Below are 23,172 nucleotides of genomic sequence, written 5' to 3'. Positions count from 1 at the left end.
CCAAGTTATCGTCCAACATGTTTATTTGCAAGTATAAACTTTTAAACACTGCTTCTGCTGGTGACTAGGTACCTGATGATGGAGCAGCACTCCGAAAGCTTGTACTTCCAAATAAACCTGTTGGACCATAACCTCATGTTGTGTGATTTTTAACTTTGTACACCCCAGTCCAACACTGGCACCTCCACATCACAAATGGGGAGAGGTTGAATAGATTGAGCCTGTACTCATTGAAGTTGAGAAGAATGAGAGGAAACCTTATTGAAACACATAAGGATTTTTTAGTGAGCTTGACAGGGTAGATGAGAAAATGTTGTTTCCCCTTTTGGGAGAGTCTAGGAGGCAACGTAATCTCAGAATAAGGGATCGCCATTTAAAAGATAAGAAGGAATTTCTCTCAGAGGAATCTATGGAATTGTTTACCACAGAGAGCCGTCGAGGCTGTGTCATTCAGTATATTCAAGGCTGAAATAGATTTTTATTTAGTAAGAAGATCAAGAGCTAAGAGGACAAGGCAAGAATGCAGAGTTGAGGATTATCAGATCAGCCAAGAATTCATTGAATGACAAAGTCAAAAGTCACACGACACTAGGTTATAATCCAACAGGTTTATTTGAAATCGCAAGTTTTCAAGGCGCTGCTCCTTTGAAAGCTTGTGATTTCAAATAAACTTGTTGGACTACAACATAGTATGATGTGACTTCTGACTTTGTCCACCTCGGTCCAACACTGGCACCTCCACATCATTGAATGGCAAAGCAGATTCGATGGGCTGAATGGCCTACTTCAGCTTCTCTTTTTGTGGTTTAATGCCTCAGTTCTAAGGAATCTCTGTTCTGCTTTTGATTTTAATGATCTTTCAAAATTTCAACAATTTTCTACAGTGCACCTTCCCTTTTAAGTGTAGTCAGCTGCCTTTTGCGAAGAGGTGGGTGGCTGTACCATGTGAATTCTGAAAAATATTGCCTGGTCCTGCTGCTGTGTGCAGAGTCTACAGATAACAGAGGAGAACACCTCAGGCCAAACCCTATGATTATGCTGATAAGGTGAGTATCTTAACTTTATGTGCTATCTACCTCAATCTTAATAGGCATGGGCAGACTGAATTGCCACCCTTCTGCCCCAAAGAAGTGGCTATCCCATTTTTAGACTTTAATGCATTCTCGTAATGTAGCATATAATAGGCACCAATAGTTGCTTTCTGTGAGGTAACAGTAGGTAGAGAATATTCATTGCTATGAATTTATACTTGTTATGACTTTTACCAACTTGAATGAAGTACACTCAGAGCTGATGTGGTGACTAATAGCACTGTTTTGCATTGCTATCCTTTTATGTTTCTGCTTTTGTAATAATAACACTTCAACAATGCAATTTCTGGATAAAATGTGTGCAATTAAGTATGAATATTAGAAAATTGAAGCAGCTTTTTTTAAAACAGCTATGCAGAACATACCCCACAGTGCCACTTTGAGAGCAAATTGAAAGTGGAATTGACTTGAACAATAGACTTAGCATTCTTGCACCTGAGTGGTCAGCAACTATGAGTTTACTGAGGATAAAAGGGAAAAAAAACAATAGTTTCATTTAATGCTTCCATTTAATACTACAGTGCAAAGAAATGTCTAAATATTGAACCTTGAAACTGATCTTTTTGCATGTTTTGAAGGTGTATATTTACCACAGAGAAAATTATAGTGTTCAGGATTTTTTTATTAACACTTAGTGTTGTACTTTGAATTGAAGTGCTTCAGCTTATACATTACGTTTATGGTTTTATAATGTATTCTATTCATTGAAAAGTGTTGAACATTCCATCCATAACTAATTGGAATGTAAATATTTATTGTTTGTAGAGGTCTGGCTTCTCATTGTTGGTCATACATCAATGTTTTCATTGGTATTGGGAAAAGTATATAAAATTTACAAGAAAAGCAGTAAGAATGGCCCAAGTGACAAATTGTCTTTATGATTGGTGTCAGTTTTCCTGTTGGTTTCAATTCAACTTATGGACACCATCCTTCACTTCACATCCTGTCATATTTGATTCGCACCTCAGTGGTCTTGAACGAGTTCATGGTCACTTCTGGCTCAAAGCAGATTTGCTGAATACATAGCCAGTGAGGTTTGATGTATGTCATCTTAGATAGCCGGGAAGGTTAGGTGTATGTGATCGTAGATGCCTGGGGAGGTTAGGTGTATGTGATCGGAGGTGGTCAGGGAGGTTAGGTGTATGTGATCGTAGGTGCCTGGGGAGGTTAGGTGTATGTGATCGGAGGTGCCTGGGGAGGCTAGGTGTATGTGATTGGAGGTGCCTGGGGAGGTTAGGTGTATGTGATCGGAGGTGCCTGGGGAGGTTAGGTGTATGTAATCGTAGGTGCCTGGGGAGGTTAGGTGTATGTGATCATAGGTGCCTGAGGAGGTTAGGTGTATGTGATCGTAGGTGCCTGGGGAGGTTAGGTGGATGTGATCGTAGATGCCTGGAGAGGTTAGGTGTGTGTGATCGTAGATGCCTGGGGAGGTTAGGTGTATGTGATTGGAGGTGCCTGGGGAGGTTAGGTGTATGTGATCGGAGGTGCCTGGGGAGGTTAGGTGTATGTAATCGTAGGTGCCTGGGGAGGTTAGGTGTATGTGATCATAGATGCCTGGGGAGGTTAGGTGTATGTGATCGTAGGTGCCTGGGGAGGTTAGGTGTATGTGATCGTAGATGCCTGGGGAGGTTAGGTGTATGTGATCGTAGGTCCCTGGGGAGGTGAGGTGTGTGTGATCGTAGATAGCCAAGGAGGTTAGGTGTATGTGATCGTAGATGCCTGGGGAGGTTAGGTGTATGTGATCGTAGGTCCCTGGGGAGGTGAGGTGTGTGTGATCGTAGATAGCCAAGGAGGTTAGGTGTGTGTGATCGTAGATAACCAGGGAGGTTAAGTGTGTGTGATCGTAGGTGCCTGAGGAGGTTAGGTGTATGTGATCGTAGGTGCCTGGGGAGATTAGATGTATGTGATCATAGATGCCTGGGGAGGTTAGGTGTATGTGATCGTAGGTGCCTGGGGAGGTTAGGTGTATGTGATCGTAGATGCCTGGGGAGGTTAGGTGTATGTGATCATAGGTCCCTGGGGAGGTGAGGTGTGTGTGATCGTAGATAGCCAAGGAGGTTAGGTGTGTGTGATCGTAGGTCCCTGGGGAGGTGAGGTGTGTGTGATCGTAGATAGCCAAGGAGGTTAGGTGTGTGTGATCGTAGATAACCAGGGAGGTTAAGTGTGTGTGATCGTAGGTGCCTGAGGAGGTTAGGTGTATGTGATCGTAGGTGGCTGGGGAGGTTAGGTGTATCTGCTCGTAGGTGGCCAGGGAGGTTAGGTGTGTGTGTGATCGTGGGTGGCCAGGGAGGTTAGGTGTATGTGATCATAGGTGGCCAGGGAGGTTAGGTGTGCGTGATCGTAGGAGCCAGGGAGGTTAGGTGTATGTGATCGTAGGTGGCCAGGGAGGTTAGGTGTGTGTGATCATAGGTGGCCAGGGAGGTTAGGTGTGTGTGATCGTAGGTGGCCAGGGAGATTAGGTGTAAGTGATCGTAGGTGGCCGGGGAAGTTAGGTTTGTGTGATCGTAGGTGGCCGGGGAGGTTAGGTGTGTGTGATCGTAGGTGGCCGGGGAGGTTTGGTGTGTGTGATCGTAGGTGGCCGGGGAGGTTAGGTTTGTGTGATCGTAGGTGGCCGGGGAAGTTAGGTGTGTGTGATCGTAGGTGGCCGGGGAAGTTAGGTGTGTGTGATCGTCGGTGGCCGGGGAGGTTAGGTGTGTGTGATCTTAATTTCCTTTGGAGCAAGGAAAGGCTTTAGGGAATGAATGATTTTATTGTCATGCGTATTTTATATAGTGAGAAAAACAGTAAAATACAGTGAAAAGCTTTTCCACTGCCACCATGATCCTCTCCATTTTGAATTTTTTTTTTAAAAAAGGGAAAAAAAGAAAGGTATAATTTAAAGAGAGTCCATCAGTCCTGAACCAGCTCATCATCAGTGACGCCTGCACTGCTATCCCTCCTCCACTGCCACCGTAGCATCTACAACAGGCCCAACCAACATCGAAATCACCATTCATCAGGCCTCATCTTTCACTATTTGGCCAATTCTCCTCCACCACTGCCTTGCGGTTTCCAGCACCAGGACTAATGACGAAGTCACTAATCCTCGGGTGCCATCCTTTTGCCGCTGGGCCTACCTTACCGATATCACCTTCTCTGAAATGGTCGCTGATTCCAATGTAAGGTCCCACACTTGCCCCAGCAAAGTAAGTAAGGGCTGACTCCCCCAATGTCACAAGGTCCACACTGGGCCCAATCGAGTCCACACTGGACCCACTTGCTGCTGCCACAAGGACCATAGTGGAACTACTTGAATCTGCACTGGGCCCTTTGGGTGCTGCTGCCAGTGCTATCCCACCTCAGGACAAGAGGTAAGTGAAGGCAAGGAGAAGAAGTCAAGATTGAGAAAAGGAAATAGAAAAGGAAAGAGAAACAATTGGAGCAGGTGAGCCCCAGGACAGGTGTCCTAATCCATCGCTATCTTGATGACATAGCTGAGTCATCAAGCTGACTCAACTATCATTATGTATTAGGGTAAAATATAGAATAAGGGGCTGGTGATATTTGATTCCATGAAAGAAAGAAGACCTTTTTTGAAGTTTAGTCATGGGTTGTTAGTGTGGAATGCACACCTAGGAAGGCTTACATTAACAGTGATCACTAGTTGTGAACACTAGCTGGTGTAGGAGGGAGAGCTTCAGATATGAGGATCATTGGGATACCTTCTGGGGAAGGTGAGACCTGTACATGAATGACAAGTTGCTCCTGAACTGAAGGGGCACCAATATCCTGGGCAGGAGGTTAACCAGGGCTTTTTTGGGAGGGTTTAAACTAGATTGGCAGGGTTTTGGGAGCCTGAGCTACAGATCAGATAGAGTCATAGAGATGTACAGCATGGAAGCAGACCCTTCGGTCCAACCTATCCATGCCGACCAGATATCCCAACCCAATCTAGTCCCACCTGCCAGCACCCGGCCCATATCCCTCCAAACCCTTGCTATTCATTTACATATCCAAATGCCTCTTAAATGTTGCAATTGTACCAGCCTCCATCACATCCTCTGGCAGCTCATTCCAGACACGTTCTACCCTCTGCGTGAAAAAGTTGCCCCTTACGTGTCTTTTATATCTTTCCCCTCTCACCCTAAACCTAAGCCCTCTAGTTCTGGACTCCCCGATCCCAGGGAAAATACTTTGTCTATTTATCCTATCCATGCCCCTCATAATTTTATAAACCTCTATAAGTCACCCCTCAGCCTCTGCTGTTCCAGGGAAAACAGCCCCAGCCTGTTTAGCCTCTCCCTGTAGCTCAGATCCTCCAACAGTGGCCTAACCAATGTCCTGTACAGCTGCAACATGACCTCCCAAATCCTCTACTCAATACTCTGACCAATAAAGAAAAGCATACCAAATGCTTTCTTCACTATCCTATCTACCTGCGACTCCACTTTCAAGAAACTATGAACCTGCACTCCAAGGCCTCTTTGTTCAGCAACACTCCCTAGGACCTTACCATTAAGTGTATAAGTCCTGCTAAGATTCGCTTTCCCAAAATGCAGCACCTCGCACTTATCTGAATTAAACTCCATCTGCCACTTCTCAGCCCATTGGTCGATCTGGTCCAGATCCTGTTGTAATCTGAGGTAACCCTCTTCGCTGTCCACTACACCTCCAATTTTGGCGTCATCTGCAAACTTACTCACTGTACCTCTTATGCTCGCATCCACATCATTTATGTAAATGACAAAAAGTAGAGGGCCCAGCACCGATCCTTGTGGCACTCCACTGCTCACAGGCCTCCAGTCTGAAAAACAACCCTCCACCACCACCCTCTTTCTTCTACCTTTGAGCCAGTTCTGTATCCAAATGGCTAGTTCTCCCTGTATTCCATGAGATCCAACCTTGCTGATCAGTCTCCCATTGGGAACCTTGTCGAACGCCTTACTGAAGTCCATATAGATCACATCTACTGCTCTGCCCTCATCAATCTTCTTTGTTACTTCTTCAAAAAACTCAATCAAGTATGTGAGACATGATTTCTCACGCACAAAGCCATGTTGACTATCCCAAATCAGTCCTTGCCTTTCCAAATGCATGTACATCCTGTCCCTCAGGATTCCCTCCAACAACTTGCCCACCACTGAGGTCAGGCTCACCGGTCTATAGTTCCCTAGCTTGTCTTTACCGCCCTTCTTAAATAGTGGCACCACCTTTAAGGGATAGGCTCTTAATAGGGAAAAGGTGCAGTCAGTGTGATGGTTTGAAGTGTGTCTATTTTAATGCAAGAAGTGTCAGGAATAAGGGTGACAAACTCAGAGCACTGGAACTATGACATTGTAGTGAAGGAGTGGCATTGCTAATCAGGGATAGTATCACAGCTGCAAAAAGTGAGATCGCCGAGGAGGTTTTGTCTACAGAGTTTGGGTAGACGTCAGAAACGGGAAAGGAGCAATCACTTTATTGGGAGGTTTTGACAGGCCCTCCAATAGCAATAGAGACGTGGAGGAGCAGATTAGGAGGCAGATATTTGGAAATGTGGAAGCAGGGGATCAGACAGGGCTCTAGAGGGTTACAAGGTAGCCAGGAAGGAACTGAGGAATGGACTTAGGAGAGCTAGACGGGGACATGAAAAAGCTTTAATGGATGGGATGAAGGAAAATCCTAAGGTGTTCTACACTTGTGTGAGAAACGAGAGGATGGCCAGAGTGAAGGTAGGGCCAATCAGGAATGGTGGAGGGAACTAGCGCCTGGAGTTGGAGAAAGTATGGGAGGTTCTTAATGAATACTTTGGTTCAGTATTCACTACAGAGAGAGACCAGATGTTTCTGAGGACGGTTTGTAACAGATTAATATGCTAGAATAGGTTGATGTTAGGAAGGAGGATGTGCTTAAAATTTTGAAACACATCAGGATAAATAAATCCCCTAGGCCATACATACCCAGGTTGCTACAGGAAATGAGGGAAGAGATTTCTGCACCCTTGGCGATGATCTTTGTGTCCTTAATGTCCACTGGAGTAGTGCCAAATGATTGGATGGTGGCAAATGTTATTCCCTTGTTCAAGAAAAGGAATAGGGATAATCCTGGGAATTACAGACCAATCAGTCTTACGTCAGTGGTGGGCAAAATATTGGAGAGGATTCTAAGAGATTGATATTCCCAGTAACCATAAATCTTCAGTTGAATTAGAGGTAGTCAGCATTGCTTTGTGAGGGGTAGGTCATGCCTCACAAATCTTATTGAATTTGTGAGGATGTGACAAAACATAGTGATGAAGGTAGAGCAGTGGGTGTGGTGCATATGGATTTTAGCACGGTGTTTGAGAAGGTTCCCTGCAGTAGGCTCATTCAGAAAGTAAGGAGGCATGGGATATAGGGAAACCTATCTATATCCCCAACTTTTATGTTTATTTGTAGACAAGTGTCAAGCTGCTTTGTTCCAGATGTGGTTCAATTGGTCCATCACTGGGGTTTAATCAAAACACATTTTATTCTTGCAACATAGTTAAAGTACAAAATAAAATTGGCTTAACTTTAACTCAATTGAAATATTTAACACAATAATGTACTATTTAACCACTAATCACCACTGTTCCAATATGGCAGCATCCCATAAACACAGCCTTTGGCAAAAATGCAATTCAACAAATCGGTTCTGGTTCTCTTCTGCTGTCTCTCTCCAGTCCAGAAGAAAGAAACAACCTTCCCTTTTGAAAAGGAAAGTCTCACTGTCTAAGACTTCACTCTGGCAGCTGAGAACTCAGGCTTTTCGCTCAGCAGCCAGCAGGTCATCGTTCTCCCTAATCGAAAGTAAAACTCAGAACCTTCCTGGGTTTGTGTGAGCCCTGACCCCACCCATTCATGATTTTTTTTGTCTCATTTGAAAAAAAACATCCAGGGGGAACTCAAAAGCTGGTTAACAACTGCCTGTCTGAAAGAGACATGTCAGGGCCACTGTGACAAAACCCCTCCGCAAGTGAAACAGGACAGAACATATCTCTCTTAAAGCCTCAAAGCTGTCATGGTGTTCCCATGTATCTGCTGCCCTTGTCCTTAGAGATGGAAATGGTCACGGTTTGGTGGATGATAGTTATGGAAACTTGATGATGAATTTCTGTAGTGCATCTTATAGCATGTACACACTGCTGCTACTGAGCATTGGTGGTGGAGATTATGGGTATTTGTGGATTTGGTGATAATCAAGCAGTCTGCTTCACCTTGGATGGTGTCAAGCTTCTTGAATGCTGTTGGAATTACACGCATTCAGGCAAATGGGAAGTATCCCATCACAGTCCTGACTTATGCTTGTAGATGGTAGACAGGCTTTGGGAAATCAGGAGGTAAGTTACTCACTGCAAGATTTTCTAGCCTCTGATCTGCTCTTGCAGCTGCAGTACTTATATGGCAAGTTCAATCTGGTTTCTGGTCAACGGTAACTTCCAGGATGTTGACATTGGGGAAGTCAGTGATTCAAGGCTATTCAATCTATTTCCCATCCTCTTAACCACTCTTACATCATTAGTAAAGTGACCAAAACTAGGCACGATATTTCAGTTGTTACCTATCTTCGAGCTGAAGTTTTGAAAACATTGAGCATGTCTGTAGAAATGGAAAATTGGGAACCTATTGAAGTAATCATTCCAGTCAGTTTAGCAGTTTTGATTTTTTTTTAATAGAGCTTAAGGTCATTGGCAAGTTGCCAAAACTCATTGCAGGTTTCCAATGTGCGGAATTTAAAGCAGAATGCTTTACCCAAGTTTGGTAGTCACTGACGCATCACTATAAAATGAGCAACAAGATTCTTAAATGTCACTCACATTCTATCAAATGTAATGACTTCATAAATATTTTGACATTGGTAATAAGAGAAATAGAAATGTAGTCCAGTTTTTTTAACTGAGAATTCTGAACTAATTTTGTTTTTATAAAGTAGATAAAATTATAAAATCCAGTAATTATTAAGATAAAACCACAAGAGTCTACAGTTTAACCAAATGAAAAAGTATTACAATTTTATGATTACAAGTAAATCCATTGATCTTATACTCTGACATCCAGAATTGACATGCACATTAAGTGGCATGCACAACCAAGCTAGATTCCACAGATCTTTTCAGTAACTCACCCAGATGTCAGTGATTATTAGACACGCAGAAATCTTTCAAGCCCCTATCTTCCTTATGCAGAATTTCAGCGTCTCTTCTTCAAAGAGGTAGTCTGGAGCCCTGGTCAGCAACAGCTGTACTCCACCCAGGTTCCACAGATGTAATTCTCACTCATAGAAACATACCTTTTGCAATATCTGAGAAAGATATTGTAGTACTTTCCCTGACAACATTCCAGCACTGAAGACTTGTGCCTACCCAAGCTGTTCCAGTACAGCCACAGCTCTGATACCTACCCAGCAATGTGTAAAATTCTCCATTTATGTACTGTCCACTAAGTGGAGGCCAAATTCAATCTGACCAATTACTACCCCATTAGTCCAACTTTCATCATCAGTAAAGTGATGGAAAACTTGACAGTTTTATCAATAATCACCTGAGTAGCAATAGTCTGCTCACTAATGATAAATATGAGTGCTAGCTGGGCTACTCGGCTCTTAACCTCATTACAACATTGGTCCAAACATGGCCAGAAGACGTGAACTCCAGAGATTAGCTGATTTCCCTTGATAATGAGGCAGCATTTGACTTCAGAGGCAAGGACCCCATGCAAAGCTGAACTCAATGAGAATTGAAGGAAAGCTCTCCACTGGTTGGAGTGATACCTAGCATCTCTGTATCTGTAATATTTTATTATTATTAAAAAATATTATCCTCTACATCACAAAGGCTACCTATTTCCATTGCCATTTTTGCAGTTTGTCTGATGTTGAAATATTCAGAGTTATATAGTCATAGAGATGTACAGTATAGAAACAGACCCTTTGGTCCAACTCATTCATGCTGACCAGATAGCGTAAATTAATCTATCCCCCACATCCTTGCTTTTGAGAACTCTGGATTCAGCTATTCCACTGCTGGCCTGGTTATCTTTCCACCTACTGTCCATGTTAACTTGAGCAAATCCCAAACTCATATTCCAAAGCAAAACAAGTTCTGCTCATATACAACTCATGCGTTGGCTAAATGTCATTATTTTATGCGATTTGGGGACTTATTTAATATTTCTGGCATCTGCAATACTTTGTTCTTCTCCCTCATCCTCTTCATCTCTTCATTTCTCTCACGCTTCTTTTAACAGCCTGATTTTAAACATAATTCTGTGACCAAAATTTTACATCAGGTGACTGAACATCTTTTTCCCTTGACTTGAGATCAATTTTTACCTTATCGCATTCACAAGAACTGCCTTGGAACATTTTACTGTCTTAAAGATGTGGTAATTTTATGGCAAGTTTACCAGGTTGTTAGAAATTACACACTTTTCAACCACTTTAAAAGCTGGGAAAACTAAAAAAAAATATAAATTAATTTAGTTCAGCTGTATCATAAAAGTAGGATGTTTGTTCGGTATGACAGCTAGTAATGGAAGTTTCAACATTAAGGTGAGAAAAGTGATGTTAAATTTTCTTGAGGGACAGTTTGTTATTGCAGTTCACTCCTAAGAATCTATCTATCCAACTTAATATTATTCAAAACTCCGCCTGCATGCTTTCTAGGGAAGAGAAGTTCAAAGGCTCCTGATCCTTGGGAAGAAAAAAAATTAACTCTCCTCATCTGTCTTGGGTGAGCAACACTTTCGCTAAAAGCTAGTTCTAGTCTCTCTCACAAGGTGAATCATCTTTTCAGTACTTACCCTGTCAGAGCCCCTCAGGATCTTCAATGTTCGGGGAGGCAATGGCCTAATGGTAGTATAAATAGACTATTGATCCAGAGACTTGTGTAATGGCACGTTTTGAGAAGATTTGTAGCTCAGGTTGAGGTTCTGGATGTGAGTTTGCTCGCTGAGCTGGAGGGTTCATTTCCAGATGTTTTGTCACCCTACTACGTAACATCTTCGGTGGGCCTCAGGTGAAGCACTGAGGCCCACTGAAGATGTTACTTAGTAGGGTGACAAAACATCTGGAAATGAACCCTCTAGCTCAGCGATCAAACCTACATCCAGAACCCATGCAATATTCTGGTGACCCAGGCTCAAATCCTATCGTGGCAGAAGATAAAATTTGAGTTCAATAAAAAAAACAAATTTTTGAATTAAGAGTCTAATGAGGATCATCAAGATGTGGAGATGTCAGTGTTGGACTGAGATAGACAAAGTCAAAAATCACACAACACTGGGTTATAGTCCAACAGTTAGCTGCCTGAGGAAGGAGTGGGAGCTCTAAAAGTTTGCAGTTCCAAATAAACCTGTTGGACTATAATCTGGTGTCTTGTGATTTTTGACAATGATCATCAAAGCATTGTTGATTGTTGGAAAACCCCATCTGGTTCACTAATGTCCATTAGGGAAGAAGTTACCTAGGACTCGTTACCTGTCTCCCCTATATGTGACTCCAGATCCACAGCAACCTGGGTGACTCTTAACTGCCCTCTGGGTATTAAATGCTGACCTAGGCCCAGTGCCAAACCTCACCCACTCCAGAGGTGTGTAATAATAGCTCTGAACTGGTTGGTTATAAAAATAGGTTACATGTTGACCTCAGTGATGCCTACACCCTGTGAATGAATAAACAAAGCACCATCTATCATTATTCTAAACTCTAATGGATACAGGCCCCATCTGACTACTCTCATCTTGTAAGAATAATAACACCCCCACCCGCCACAATTTCAGTTCTGAGTCAAGCGAACCTTCTCTGAACTGCTTTTAATGAATTTATATCTTCCCTCAAACAGGAAAACCAAAACTCTGCAGTGTTTCAGATTGGGCTGTCCAAGGCCCTGTACAACTATAGCAAACTATCCCCACTTTCAGATGCTGTTCATCTTCTAATGAATTACAAAATTCTATTTGCCTTCCCTTCCACTTGCATGCCAACATTTTGTGATTTTGTGCACAAGGCCACCCCTCTGTATCTCAAGAGTTATCTCTACTTAAATAATTTGCTACTTTTCTGTTCTTCTTTGCCAAAATGAAACAATTTGCATTTTCTTGCATTTTATTCCATCAACCAAATTTCCTCCCACTCACTTAATCTACCAATATCCCTTTGTGGACTCCTGATATCCTCTTCCAATGTATTTTCCGATACTTTGGGCCAGTTGAAGTAAACACATCAGATATTATCTTCCCATAAGGGCATTAGTAAATCAGTTCAGTCTTTAGGGCAATCTCATGCTTTCTTTTACTAATTTTATTCCTCAAATACAGCCACTAAAACTAGTTTTTTTGGTCATTTATCTCATTGATGTTTGTGTGAACTTACTGTGTGCAAATTAGTGGCTATTTTGCTGAATAACCAAAGTAACTACATTTTTAAAATTACATAGCTGACTGTACAGCTACTTTGGGACTTAAGATGATATGAAGCACATTAAACAACAACCAGTCATATTTATCTTCTTTAATTAAAGAATACATGCAATTCAAGTGATATTACCCTGAGGGAAAATAACTAAATCTTATTTTATCCAGCTTTTTTAAAATCAAAGAATAAAGACCATGCCAGAAACAGGTAATTAAGTTTCAGAAAGATACAGGTTCTCAATGACATACCACCATGGAAAATGTTACCTCTGATTTAAATGTCACTGTTCTTAATGTAAACTATTCAATGGTGCATCAAATGCAAGTCATATTTTAAAAGCTGAAAATGTGTTGCTGGAAAAGCGCAGCAGGTCAAGCAGCATCCAAGGAACAGGAGAATCGATGTTTCGGGCATCAGCCCTTCTTCAGGAATATTTTAAAAGGTTTGAATATATGTGAGGTTAAGCCATATGCATAGCATATTTTATTATGAGAGGAATTGAACATAAAAGTGAGGACATTATGTTTCAGTTTTACACAGCATTGGTGAGACCACATTGTGAATATTGTGTGCAGTTTTATGTCTCCCTGTTTAATGAAGGATGAAAGAACCTTTTGAGGTAATTCAGAGGAGGTTTACTTGGTTGATATCTGGACTTATATGAGGAAAGGGTGGACAGACTAGATTTGTTTTCGTTTGAGTTTAGAAAAGTAAGGGTTTACTTGATTTAAGTGTTTACTATCCTGAACAGTGTTAGCAAGGTGGATGTGAAAAGAATGTTTCCTCTTGGGGTTGAGTCCAAAACTAGGAGACACTGTTTAAAATTTTAAGCATTGTTGTTTTTGGTCTGAGATGAGGAGAATTCTTTACACCCAGAAAATAGCGCAAGTTTAAATCTTTGCCTCAAAAAGGAAGGGTCATTGAATATTTTACAGCGAGGTAGATAGATCCTTATTAGGCAAGAGAATCATAGGAAATGACCTTTCATAGGTAAGAATATACAAGTTAAAACACAAATGAATTGTCCATGACCTTATTAAATGGTGAAATAGGCAGATGGAGCTGAATGATCCACTTATGCTTCTATTTTGTATGTTTGTAAAGTCATTGAGTTTAAGCAAATTAGCATTCTTGCATTGAGACTGTAGGATTATTATCCATAATATTTTTAAGTGTGTTTTTTTTTCTTTGAATTTGAAACAACTGATTATAAAGCAGTTTGCACTTATGTTGTAACTTTTTCATGTGGAAAATGTCCCAGGGCTTTACAAGGGCATTTTCAAACACTGGGCACTAAGCCATATGCTGTCAACATTAAGTCAATGACCAAATTTTGGTCAAATAATCTAAGAATTGGCTTAAAGAGGAGTGGTGCAGACATTTTGGCAGGGACTTCCAGACCCATTGATATTGGTATTTGAAAAAATAATGGCCACAAAATTGGACTGATTGGGAACAGGGTTACTCGTGATGCCAGAATTTGAAAATGTGGAGATCTCAGCGGGTTGCAAGACTAGAGGTAGTTTCAGAAGCATTATTAGACAGTGGCATTCATATTCATAACTGATTTGATGGTATAGAATTAAAGAAGCTTTTCAAACCTTTTGCTGAGTGTGAGGAAATTTCCATTGACTGTCAATTTAGGATTGTCATATTTTTCACCTGCTTCTTTTGCACATGACTTTAAGTCTATGCTATCTCATTCTAACCCCTTTAGTGAGTGGGATCAGCTTATTCCTATCTGTTGAGCCCACACATAATTTTGAAAAATCTCTATCAAGTTATCTCTCAACCTTCCTCTGTACAAGAGAGTAGCCCCACCTCCTCCAATCTATCCTCAAAACTGAAGTTCCTCATTCCTGGAACTATTCCAGTAAATCCTTTCTGCGTATCCCTCCAATGCATTCACATCTTTCCTATAATGTGGTACTCACACCTGTACACAATAATCCAGCTGAGATCTTACAAACGTCTTGTACAAGTTGACCTTCACCTCCTCATTGTTGTGCTCTGTGGCCAACAATGTACCTTTATTGTACCTTTATTGAAAGGTAATAAAGCTGAGAACACGGTATGCTTTACTAACTGCTTGTTCTGCGTGCCCTGCCACCTTCAGTTATCCCAATCTCAGAGATGGTGACTATAAGGCTCTCATTGATTGCTGTAAAACCACATCTGGTTCACTAATCTCCTTCAGGGAAGGAAATTTGCCATCCTTACCTGGTCTGGCCTACATGTGACTTCACACCCACAGCAAATGTGGCTGACTCTTAACTGCCCTGTGAAATGGCCAAGCAAGACACTCAGTTGGAGGAAATTAAGGAAATGTTGGCTTCGTCAGCAACAGCACATCTTAGGGAAGTTTTTTTTAGAAATTTGTTTTTTTTTGGCTCAACTTTCCTTAGAATAAACTCTGAAGAGATCAGTGATTAAGCAATAACCTGCCCAGGGTTGCTAGGTTCGGGTTACAGGTTTCCTTTCCACAGACCCTCTGTTAGAGCTCGATGAGATCGCGATCCTTTCTAACTGAAAGCAGCAGTAGGAATGTCCCCGGGATAATTAATCCGCGAATTGTAACAGTACAGGCCTGTCGTCTCGGTATTAGCCCTCCCCATGAGGAATTCACCCAGTGCTGCTCTTTCTTGTGGCCCTGCAATTTCTTTCCCCTCTACAGATACTGATGCAAATCCCCTTTTCCGTCCTGGAATCGGTCACTCGGTGAAGGAAAGCCTGAGCTGACCAAGGTGGCCTTTCCACCTGGAGCTGTGTCCAGTTCTGGGAGATGGCGGCAGTGGAGCCGGCAGACAGTGAGGAGCTCGCTGTCTGCCGGTGGGATCTGAAATCTCAGGCACAGGTGGAGCTAACGGGGCACGGAGATAACCCGATCTCAAAGGAGCAGCGACTCAGCTCCATCTCACAGATGGGGGTCTGAACGCAGGCTTGTCCCCGCAGGACACTTCCAGCTGGGCGAAGGGAACAAATCCAGGGCTGGCTCGGAAGGGCCTGAGGAATCCGGACTCATGAACCGTGGTAGCTCATTAACCAGCCGTGTAAACATATGGTGCAACAATCCTGTTTCTTTCCCCTCTGTAAAACGCAAACAGCGAGCTGATTGCAAAAGCAGTTTCTCTCTGACATCTCACTGCCAGACACAACTACAAACCGCACACAATAAAATTATTTTCATCGCTTCTGTAACTTGAAGACAATTTGACTCCGGAATCTCCAGCTTGTGGTGAAAGATAGACATAATTTGTCATATTGAGACTAATTCCATTTAGGCATATTTTCTCTTGACTAAGAATAGGGAGCCGGGGGCAGATATGAATACGGAATTGGAAACACAAACAGATAACGATGACCTGGTTGAAAGGCGGAACACAGTGGAGGGGCCAAATGGCCTGCCTCTCCTGTTTTGTTCCTTCCTGTTGCAGAATGGATTGACAGTGAGAATGGCTTACTCCAGCCAGACGGACTAACACAGGAACCGATTGCGGTCAGCTCAGTCACTCAGAGCTATCCATATGTTTATTATAGACGTCTGCTCTGAAAACAGGACAACAATCCCCTATTGAAAGGTAAAGTTAACCAGCGCCTAGAAAAGTAAATCAAGAAATATGAACAGCAATTGCTGGGAGAGCTCAGCAGGTCCGGCGGCATCTGTGAGAGAGTGACCCTCCTTCCGAACTCGACCTGAAATGTTCACTCTTGATTTCTCTCTCACGGATGCTGCCAGACCTGCTGTGTTTTTCCAGCAATTTCTGTTTTTGATTTTGATTTACAGCATCTGCAGTTTTGTTTTGGTTTTGACTAAGTCAAGGAAAATGTTTGGAGAACTTAAGGCAATTGGACTGTACAAAGGAGTCCTTAGAACACAACTAGAGAGAAGAGAGTTGGTGAGAGGGAGGGGTTTGACTTTGGAGACAAATTTGAACGATGCCCTCATAACAACGATATATAATGCTCAACTCATCAGCCGCCACTTCTGACGTGCAGCAGCAAGAAATTGTAATAATCTCCTCAGGAGACAGACACGTGACAGGATACCATTCGTTGTCCAGTATTTCCCAGGAGCTGAAAAACGACGCCATGTTCTTCGCAGCCTGCAACACACTATCAATGAGAATGAGCACCTCGCCAAGACTTTCCCCACACCTTCACTTCTCGCCTTTAAACAACCAACAAACCTCAACAGATCATTGTTCCTAGCAAACTGCCTGGCTTTCAGGACAACACCATATGGTAGAATGGTGTCAGAGAGTGGACAGGATACCACATTATGGGTACCCATGTGACTCAGCCAACGTTGCCTATCTCATACCCTGCAGGCAAAGATGCCCTGAGGTATGGTACGTTGGCGTGACCGAGTAGAGGCTACGGCAACAGATGAATGGGCACCGCACAATAATCAACACACAGGAGTGTTCCCTCCCAGCGGGAGAACACTTCAGCGGTCCTGAACTTACCTCAGACCTTCGGATGACTGTCCTCCAAGGCAGACAAGCAACAATGAAAAGTGGTCGAGCAGAGGCTGATAGTTAAGTTCGATACCCATGGGGATGGCCTCAACTGGGACCTTGGGTTCATGTCACAGTGCAGGTGACCTCACTGCACTCTACACATGCACAGACGCAGACATACACACAGACACTCCTACAAACCCATACACTCACGCAGACCGTCTCTCACTTGCTCCCACGCGCACCCTCTCACAGATTTATACACCTTTATACTCACACACATACACACAGATAGGTTTGTGGGGTGAATTTGTAATTGCAGAATTACATTTTGTTTGGCTCAAAAGCTGCATGAATCCATGTAAGATTCTATAAATCCGTTTTTTAGATTAGAATCAGTCTGACCATTATGGCACAGACAGTCTCACACAGGGCACCTCACACCTTCAATGCATTATCTTGGCTGACATGGCACCAATTGTTAAAGCTCACTTGAGAATGTATTTTTAAAAAAGAATTCTGCAATTTACATATGAAAGAACTGAAACCAACATGTTCATTCTAAAAGATAGGGGACTTAACAAACAATCCATGTCTTTTTCAATGTATAATTTCAGTTCCATCGCACTGTAAACTTTTGCTATAAATTCTGTGTCTTACTATCTGATGCACCAGAACCACCTAATGAAGGAGCAGCGCTCCGAAACCTAGTGCTTCCAAAAAATCCTGTTGGACTATAACCTGGTGTTGTGTGATTTTTTAACTTTGCATCTCTTAGTGATAGAACGGGTTTGTCTCTAGCACACTCACGCCTGTTCATTTACACTTGCAATTAATACCCACTTGAAGAGCAGAAGGACACGAGGTAAAGCATTTCTGGGAGGAGTAATTTACTGTGGATGCCGGAATCTGTGCAGAAGACAACAAATGCTGGAAATCACAGCGGGTCAGGCAGCATCCATGGAGAGAGAGCACGCTAACCTTTCGAGTCCAGTGACCCTCCTTCAGAGCATTTAAAATAATTGATGATTTTGTTTCAGATTTGCACCATCTGCTGTTCTATGTTTATTATAGTTCGAATATATTGCCTTATTTAAATCTGCTTAGGGATCTGATGGGGGTCAGCGCGTGAGCACCTGCCTCACTGGAACATAGGAACAGGATGAGGCCATTCAGCCCTTTGACCCTGTTCCACCATTTAATAGGATCAAGGCTGATTTATGGCCTTTGGTCCAGATCTCTTCATACCTTTCTCAAGCTATCTCAGGTTTAAAATTAGCAACTGACCCAGCATTCACTGCCATTTATGGAAGACAGTCCCAAACCTCTACCAGCCTTTGTGTATAGAGGTGCTTCCTAACATCTCTGCTGAATGGTCTGGCCCTAATTCTCAGACAGTACCTCTAGTTCTGGAATCCCCAACCAGTGGAAATAGTTTATCAACTCTTATATACAGAGACAGCAAACCGTTACATCTTGAAAATCGCGTGGATAGGCCTAGGTTTTGAATCTAACTCTCAGCTGCAAATAATATTGATTGTAAACATTGCATCAGCGAGCGCGAGGTTCGCTATATCCGCTGCTAGTTAAGTGGCATTTTGCAAACGGTAAATTTCGTTGTAAACTGTTCATCTGTCTTGATTTTTGTCAAATTGTGCCACGTGGAATTTCACTTCTGAGAAAAGACAGTATTGAATAAATAAAACACGTTACTCCTGCAGAGATTTTACTTCCAGTTCTTTTCCCTGGTTGCTTTCCGTTCATAAATCCAATAAAATGTGAGATTTATTTGTTGTAACTCCATTTTTGGGGATCCCATTGGTTTGTGATCCGGTTTAAAAGTTATTATTCACTCGTGGTCTATAGAGGAGGGGTTGTGCAACGTTTCCTGAAACCTAGTGTTTTATTTTACCAAAGTAGTGTTCCTGAAAGATGCCACTGGGCTATATCATTGTTCTGTAAATTCGGTTAACGTGCAGACTTAGTGATTCCTAAAGAAGCGGGAGGCTAGGGACTGGAATGAACTGTGTGGAGGGATCATGAGATAATCATTTAGATAGAATAATTGTGTAAGATTACGGGAGATACGGCAAGAGATTGGCTCTGAACCTAATGCTCATTGAGCTGGGTTCAGTGGCTCCAATGGCCCCCTTCTGCACAGGAGCAGTTCAGTGATTCTGAAATTCCTTCAAATAGCCTCCATTCGTATCCCGATGTCTCTAAGCTAACAATTTATAAAAGAAAAACAAAGAAAAAACAACCCCGACATTATTTCGCAGACCTTTTGGTCTTTTTGTAGTTACCAAGGACTCTTAGGACCTTCTATCCAAACGATAAATTCGTTGAAATGCGAATATTAATTGTCTTTTTGAGGTTAAACAATTCCCTTTGTGTTGGAGCTGGGTTACAGACAGTGTAGTTCATGCACAATCCCTGCGGAACACTCTCTAGTATCAGTCAGGTGACATCGAGAAACAACTGAAAGCAGAAACTGCTGGAAAACCTGTTTGACCGCAGGTGGAAAGCAGAGTTAACGTTTGACCTTTCTTCAGAACTGGCATCAGAGTTTCTCCAGCAATTTCTGTTTTTGTTTCTGATTTCCAGCATCAGCTTCTCTCTCTCTCCCTCTCTCTCTCTCCCCCTGCCTAAGGTGTGGAGGTGCCTGAGTTTAACTCGGGTGGACAAAGTGTACGAGGTAAAAACAATGACTGCAGATGCTGGAAACCAGATTCTGGATTAGTGGTGCTGGAAGAGCACAGCAGTTCAGGTAGCAGCTGGAAGAGCACAGCAGTCTCCTGACTTAGATTGAGATCCATTTGCAACTCCGAGAGATAGTGACTCTAATTTTGATCCATGATTTGGAGACGTGGTGTTGTGTGATTTTTAATTTTGACCCACACACTGATAATTCGTGCACAATTCTGTGCTGATGTCGCCAGATTTACCGTCATTCGTAAAACAGAAGTAGTGAGTGACTGCAAACATTGTGAATCGAACGGAACTGTGTTTGTCTCAATCAGTAAAACATCTTAATGAACGAATGGCAGCCGATCACAATTTCTTGCTGCGTCCCATGGGCAGTGTTTGCAAGTTAGCATTTGGGATATAAAAGCCCATTACATTCCAATCCCAATTTATTTTTGTTCAGCAGCCATAAAAATTTATTGTGATGCAGGACACTGAAGAAGCAATTACAAAGATTACAAAACTGCAAATGTTCACCTTGAAGAAAACTATCCCGTTTATACAGCAAATTCCTGTTTGGAAATTGATTAAAGCGTGTTTCTACTGTGGTAACTTGGAACGGCTTTAATAAAAATATGTACGCTGATTCGGTCATGTAGTGTCATACTTCCAAAAGCAGGGGTAAAACGCATAATTCTGGAAGTGAATGTAAGCCACAATTATAAAAATAGACACAAACAGAAATTGCTGGGAGACTCAGCAGATCCCGCAACAGAAAACCTAAAGAAGAGTTACTGGACTCGAAACTTTGACTCTGTTCCTCTCCCCACGGATGCTGACAGACCTGCTGAGTTTCTCCGGGAATTTCTGCTTTTATTGGTTTCAGATCTCCAGCGTCCGCGGTTCTTTAAAATAAGATGCCGCTTTCAAACTAGAATGTAACAACGCTTCCTGGTGTTGCTGAATTTGGAGTTTTGCAGAGAATTAACGTGCAGTTTGGCGACTAGACAGTGTCCCTGCGGCCTGACTGAACGTGCAGCTGATACACTGGGCTGTGTATTTACTGCGTTGTTGGCATAAGACAGATCGCATTTCTTCTGCCTCTGCCAAACACAGAAATAATCAAGCAATAATAATAATTATCTAGGCTGGTACTGGAAATGTAGAAAAACCAACTGGACGTCTACCAATCCTGCAAACCTGAAAACCCATGCTGATTTGTTCATGTCAGTGTTTATGTTCCAATACCTCGTGAACAGTACAGAATTTCCTGTTTAAAGTGAAAATCCCTATCTAGTGAAGCTTTAACATATTAATTCTGCCGTGACAGAGCTTATTGTTAAATGTTTTCACTTGTAATTATGATGAGTTTGCCTCACGCCGTGCAAAACAAAAAAAAACTCAAGCCCATGATTAGAAATACGAGATATTTCCGCCTGAAAGAGAAAATCTCAGCTGATGATTTCAAATGATAGGGAGTTTGATGAATCGCGTATTTCCGGTCTGTTAGATATTGCCACACACTACCGTTAAACTTCCTCAGAATTCATGGGCAGATAACCTCAGGTGTTTCAACATTTTGAAAGGTCGCCCTAAGTCGGACAGGGTTGGCTAGAGAAAGCACAGAGCAGGCAAAACGATTCCGACAAAATCAATTTCTATTATTCATCTTTGACAAGGTAATTACGTCCACTGAGGCTGTTTAATTCACTCTCCAGCCATCAAGCTAGTGACTGCCTCAACACTGGGGGATGCTTGACTTGGCTGTTGCCTGGCGGTCATAACTTTTCTTTGAAAAAAAAAGTGGGAAGATTTTTCGATCAAGGGGGAAATAGTGTCCGATGGGACGCCAAACGGAAGGGGTGTGTTTGTCTGGAAAGACAAATGCGTTGGGAGACAATGTCCCGTGCACTTGTTTCCTTCGCTTCAAAGACAATGTGGACATGCGCATGACAATTATTTGAAAGTGAATGAGTTTGCTGAAATAACACAGCCCCCCCACCCCCCCCCCCCCACAAAAATAAGAAAAATCCAGATGAACAGCTACACTCAGTCCCATCTACCTGCATTGAACACGTGTGATTGATACAGAATGAGAAAACGGCATATTGGATATCTATATGCTAGTGCGTTATCCTCAATAGTTAAGGAGCACCAGGCAACATCGGCAGAGGACCGCAGTTCTGGTGTGTCAGTGTAGCTAACGCTGGCTGTAATGATAGGACGCAATGCAGCAAAACGGCAGCTTTTCGGAGTCGGGGTGGGGTGGGGTGGGAGGGTCGTTTGGTTAAACTTGGTTCATGGAATCAAACTTGAAAGTGCAGCATAATCTCCAGACTTTAAAGGTAGAACGCGTGCTGCATTTTTTTTTCTAAACACAATAGAGGCTGGATCATTCTGAATCGGGATGCTTTAAAAAAAAAGTCACTGTACAACATCCATCCAAAATTGTATCTCCAACGCACGGGACTAGATGCCTCTCCATCTGCGGTACAAAGATATTACTTTTAAAGAAGATAAACACAGTCTTGTAATTGTTTGAAAATTTATCTCTGCGGCCAGGAAAATCCTGCGGTGCTGAAACACGCACTCTCACACACATATACACACAAACACCACATGCACACACACACTCACACACACACACACACATATACACAAACACCACATGCACACACACACATATACACACAAACACCACATGCACACACACACACATATACACAAACACCACATTCACACACACATATACATACAAACACCACATGCACACACACTCACAAACACCACATGCACACACATATACACAAACACCACATGCACACACACTCACACACACACATATACACACAAACACCACATGCACACACACACTCACAAACACCACATGCACACACATATACACAAACACCACATGCACACACACTCACACACACACATATACACAAACACCACATGCACACACACTCACACACACACATATACACACAAACACCACATGCACACACACACTCACAAACACCACATGCACACACATATACACAAACACCACATGCACACACACTCACACACACACATATACACACACACACTCACACACACACATATACACACAAACACCACATGCACACTCACACTCACAAACACCACATGCACACACAGACATACATATACGCATTCATACACACAGGCACACACGTACACACACACAAACACCACATGCACACACAGAGACATGAACACACTTACATAAACACACACTCATACACACTTACATACACACAGACATACACTCACATACACACACACAGACACACACACAAACACCACATGCACACACAGACACACACACTCATTCTCATACACACACAAACACCACATACACACACACACCAAAGTTTGAGGAAGAGAGTGGAATTTAATCTGAATGCAGTTTGCAGAGGCTGGTATCCCATCTAGAAGAGTGAGTGGTTTTGGAAGTGGAGTGGGTGTGGGGTTTTAGGAGGGGGGGGGGGGGGAGGGGGGGGCAGTGGTTGCGGGACGGG

The 23,172-nt window shown here is 42.6% G+C and overlaps 1 protein-coding gene across 1 annotated transcript in view; it reads left to right on the top strand.

Annotated features, from left to right (window-relative positions):
• Nucleotides 1-23,081: 23,081 nt before the first annotated feature.
• Nucleotides 23,082-23,172, top strand: part of slc6a5 (solute carrier family 6 member 5) — a 65,197-nt gene continuing 65,106 nt past the window's right edge. Inside the window, exon 1 of the mRNA XM_072592763.1 lies at nt 23,082-23,090. The gene's annotated coding sequence lies outside the window, so the exon portion shown is untranslated. The remainder of the gene's footprint in view (nt 23,091-23,172) is intronic.

The sequence above is a fragment of the Chiloscyllium punctatum genome, chromosome 22 (genome assembly GCF_047496795.1).
Source record: "Chiloscyllium punctatum isolate Juve2018m chromosome 22, sChiPun1.3, whole genome shotgun sequence".
Lineage (NCBI taxonomy): Eukaryota > Metazoa > Chordata > Chondrichthyes > Orectolobiformes > Hemiscylliidae > Chiloscyllium > Chiloscyllium punctatum.
This window is presented reverse-complemented; position numbering and strand designations above follow the sequence as displayed.